Raw genomic sequence first — 5,027 nt, 5'->3', positions numbered from 1 at the left:
GACGAATCTATGTTGGTGGGGGAGAATTGTAACATCCGTGTTCCGGGAATAGAGTTTGGGTTATGTTGAGTAAACCAAAAGAGTGGATTTTAATTAATTTTGGTTTAATTAAATTCTGGTTTAATCTAATTAAACCAAAAATCCCTAATCTCTTTCTCAACTCACGCCTCCTCTCGACATTTTCATCTAAGAGAAGGAGAGAAAGAGACATAACTCTTGGTTATTGAGTGTAAAGGAGAAAGAGAAGGAGATCAAGCTTTTTCCTTAGTGTTAAGAGAGAAACAGAACTGTCAGGGTTTGGGAGAAAGAGGATTCGACTGGTCAAATCGTTTTGTAGCTAAGAGATTTTCGTACACTCGCCTTTTTACAGAAGTGAATTTGGGTTAATATTCTAGAAGATATTGGTAGTTTCGTGGGGCGTTTCTTCTCATTCGCGGATTGAGACCAGCGGATGTTACGGGGACGATTTCGGTTTCATCTGTAATCTGATCGTGCTGAAATTTTGTGGACAGCTTCTGGACGTATATACCTTGCGTTTCACCGGAGGGATTAGAAAATTAACGGTTAGTTTTGATTTCGTGGTTTCACTTGTGAGGTTGTTCTTTTCTGTTTTTCTGGCAGTTTGTTTTCAATATTTGTTTGTTGTTGTGATTGGTTGTAGGAACAAATTTGGTTGTTCTTGGATATTGGAAAGCCTCTCATTTGGTTGTATTTAGTTTTGTGAATCACTTGTTAAGGTAAGTGCAGGACCATGGCTTATCTAAGCTGGAGATTTCTCTAATCTGCTTGTTTATGTGTTGTTTGGCTTGTTGATTGTTGATTGTTGATTGATGATTGTTGGTTGATGGTTAGAGATGTCTCTATTGCTTGTGTGTATAGCCCAGTAGATGGGAGGATTGCCTTACTGAGTGTTTATTAAATACTCATGCATTGCAATATGTGTTTGTGGTGCAGGTAAAGGCAAAGTGTGACCGTGGAATCAGGGCGATGAAGAGGAGGATGTTCTAGTGGTTTGTTTGGTTGTCTGACTTCTGTTAGGTTGCTAGAGTGGAGTCCTAGAATGTTGTTTAGGATTGCTGGTTCTTTGGATGTTGTTTGGATCATTAGTTTATAATTGGAATTAATATTGGCTATTTATATTTATTGGATATTGGTAATGTTTTCCGCTGATGATTGTGATTGTGGTTAGGTGGCTAGTGGGTATGGGACCACTAGTTGTAGTATATTATTATATTATATTATATATTTATTATTTATGATTAAAAAAAAAGGTCGGTCTTTTCACGTAGGAACCGGGACTCGATCCCGGGTGTGATGGTGCCTTCTACAAATGGACTTACTTCCTGCCACTGCACTAAGGTCACTTCATGATCTAACCAAATTTATGTATGTATATTTTGTATGAATAAACACAAGTAACTATCTATTAACAATACTGCAATTGATTATCCACTTATCATTGAACAAATGTTCAACGACAAATGGATACTGTATAATCTAAAAAATCATAAAAATATAGCAATATGTATCTTAAAATGTAAAAAATATATAATCATAACATATTTTATATAAATAAATAGACAATTTATTTTATGATAACCATTTAAAGTGTTAAAAAAAAAAAAAAAAAAAAAAAGAGAGAAAAGAATGGAAGAAAGAGGAGAGGGGCAAAATTGTCCAAAATGTGTGTGTATCCTTACAAAAAACTTGTAAAAGTATAGGGAGTGTGTAAAGTGGGTTTTTGTGAAACAACTCAACACCAAAGTGGGTTTTGGTGTCATTTTCCCAGAAAAAATACAGCACATATATATATATATATATATATGAAACAACCGACCCATTTTTTTATACATATCATAATTAAGCGCCCCATAATACTTAACTAATGACTGACCCGCACATACGTGCGGGGTTAATTTTAAAAGTTGAATTTGTTTCATGTTTGCATTATATTACATATGTTTATAAATGTATTTTTAAAACACATTATTAAATTCATATTCAGAATTCGTACCAGTTAAGTACAGAACATTACATGAAAAAAAAACAAATAGTAATAGAAAGGTGATATGACTATTTCGGGACATAAAATCCATTTGTCCCATATATGAAATGTTTTTCCATTTCATAACTGTGGTTTTAATACCCATTTGAGATTATATATTTTAGTCTAACAAATAAAAAAATATGTAAGAGATTTGGACTTGCATTTAGTTTGCTTTCATCAAATTTTAATATGTGGGAAATAACAATCGCTTTAGATTGACAAGATAACGAAGCAAGATCGAGTGTGAACCGGATTAGTGATAAGACAAATTAATTTCTATAAAACTCATGAACTATCAAACTGGATTAAGAAAACAACCCAGAACACATTAGAACTTCTTGAACCGGATGACCTAAATATAGTTGTCAAGCGGGTCAAACTCGTCCACTATGATTAGTCTGCAACGGATTAAAATAAAAATTATTTTTTTGGTATTATTTCATATGTTATATAACACTTATACTATTTTAATTTTGGATGAAAATATAGTTTTTTCTTACAATCCATTTGATACCATAAATTTTATTTTTATTTTATTTTATGATTTTGTAGTATTTATTTATCATTTTTACGGTTTTTTATAAGAATGTCAGTGTAAATGGAGGTTAAATTAGGAAGAACTATAATTACGTGTTTCTCTGTGAAAATTAATAGTATTTATTATTGAATTTATGTTGGTTTAATTAGTAATACCTATAAATTATGTGTGTTTTAATTGTATTTTTATTAAGCTCAGCTTTGCTAAAAGATATATATTTATAAAATAAATCTAATAAGTTATATTTTATTTGAATTGAATTTTTCTAATAAATTTTCTAAATTGAAAATATGACTATTTTTTTAATATATAATTTTCTAAATTGAAAATATGACTATTTTGTTTAATATATAATTTTCGATGTAATGTAAATTTGTCACAAGTTATAATGAAATGCCAAAAAAATGGTTTATTATGTTTTTTTTTGTAAGAAATAATAATATAGATTAATATTTGAATAGATAAAGATGGTTAAAAGGGGTTTGGCCGGTTCTTATCTTTGTTCGTTGTCGATCGTCTTTATACCAATTGCCGGTTATTGTTTCTTTACCGGTGGAGTCTAGTTCCTTCCGGTTTATTTTATAACTTTTGTACTTTGTTTTGCTTTTGCCAAATAATCTCATCGGATCTATGGTTAGTGATGACGCTTTATCATACGCGTTACAGTGGTTCTTCTCAGCCTATGTCCTTTGAGTTTTTTTTCTTAGATCTGAGTCGGTTCTTGTCTCTTAAAGATGGGTTTTACCGGATCGGTTTCTTATCAACTCGGTTTGCAGAATCGTTTCAAAGAGATTTCGATATTTTGTTGAAGATGGAAGTTTCTTCTGTTGCTTATCTCAATGCCTTAAGTTGTTACCTTTAAATTGGAGCTTCAATGTGTTCAATTCGGTGGTAAACACAAGAGTCATCGCACGATTTCCTCTCGGCGAGGATTTCTCACCGGAATCGGCGCTCAACGGCTAAAGTTCTCGCCAGAAATCTTTTGATTACTCATCAGTGATAGCGAAATTATGAAGGTCGATATCAATTAAAGACAAATCTCGGCGTGAACGACAGATGCAATTATCTCATGGAGACCCGATAACAACTTATCGGACATGAATCAATTTGATCGCATAGGTAAGAGAATTTTATCGTTATTTGTTTTTAGTAATTATCGATTCTTTTCATCAAATCGAATTTTTATTTGCGAATAAGAGTTTGATATGAAAATAGACTTCAATGTTGCATCTCTCAAATGATATTTTTAAATCTCCTCATCGATCTCCAATCTCGCCTTCTCCAATCTTCTCCAATACTACTGGATTGCTCGGTAAATTTCGCCATCGCCCATTCAAGTGTTACGGTAGAGATTTCAGTCCCAGCGAGCATCATTGCCTTCACAACAAATCAGGTATAGAGATCTTACCATCATGAGGCCTTTGATGATAAGGTAGTGTAATACCCAAACTTTTAGTCAAAAGTTAATAATGTGGTGTATGTAAAAACTATGAACATGTTGCATTTGCAAAATCTCCTTCAAAACGTCTTCTCAACATATTTTCTTGGTGCCTGTTTTGCTGATAATCAAATAGGAGTAGTCAGTTGTCCCGTGGTGCACCATATAATGTATCCTTAGCCGAAATAGTATCATCATAGATGTTGTAATGTTAAACAAAAGAAAAGAGATTATACATTACTTTAATATCAGGTGCATTAAAATAAGATATAAAGTCTATTTTTTCTCACCACTTTTACTTTCTGACGTATATGCAGAGAAGAGTTGATGAAGGCTTCAAAGAGTGTGGAATTGTTCTCCTCTACTTTGGGGTAAGATTGTTATGTTTCATTAAACCCTACAAAAAGCAGATTCAAGAGAAACAAAACCACATAAAATTTGACTGCGATACTTGAGAAATCTGACTGTTAGAACTGCTAGATAATACGCGTTGAAAAAAAAAAAGATGTATAAGACGCAAATTCTTCACATTTTGACAATTTTCATTTTTGTCACAGAAACAAAATTCAGGCTTCTTCATTATAGGTTGAGAGATCTGTTTTTATTTTTTTACGTCACATCCATTCACTTAAGAATTAAGATGCAAATGGTAGGGTTTTATAGTGGGTTTAGAAGTCCATAGGGATAGAGATGAGTAATTAGTAGAGAAATTTTCGGTGAGCAAGTTTAAAATAAATATCTAAAATATGGAATGTAATTAAAAATTGGGAATATGCCATAGATAAGTGTAAGGTGCAGTAATTAGCGGCAAAATTATATACTTTGAAGGTTTTAACAATAAAAATCGAAGTAATTATAGATTCCCTTTCATGAAATTGACATTATGGTTTTCCTTATCTATATAAATTATAGTTGCGAATGTTTGCTTAGTTTCTATTACATATATTCTCGAGATTTTTTATATATTACAGATTAATAACTGTTTTCCTTATCTACACTCTCAT

At 31.9% G+C, this 5,027-nt stretch overlaps 1 long non-coding RNA gene across 2 annotated transcripts; it reads left to right on the top strand.

The window, feature by feature from the left end:
• LOC104786414 lies at positions 3,109-4,635 on the top strand. Of its 2 annotated transcripts, XR_767488.2 has the most exons (3): positions 3,109-3,704; positions 3,801-3,978; positions 4,341-4,635. It is a non-coding gene; the product is annotated as an uncharacterized LOC104786414 (long non-coding RNA). The 2 variants fall into 2 exon arrangements; XR_767487.2 differs by having other exon boundaries at positions 3,109-3,978.

The sequence above is a fragment of the Camelina sativa genome, chromosome 5, assembly GCF_000633955.1.
Source record: "Camelina sativa cultivar DH55 chromosome 5, Cs, whole genome shotgun sequence".
Classification (NCBI taxonomy): Eukaryota; Viridiplantae; Streptophyta; class Magnoliopsida; order Brassicales; family Brassicaceae; genus Camelina; species Camelina sativa.
Note: the sequence above shows the minus strand (reverse complement) of the source record. Positions and strands in the feature narration are given on the sequence as shown.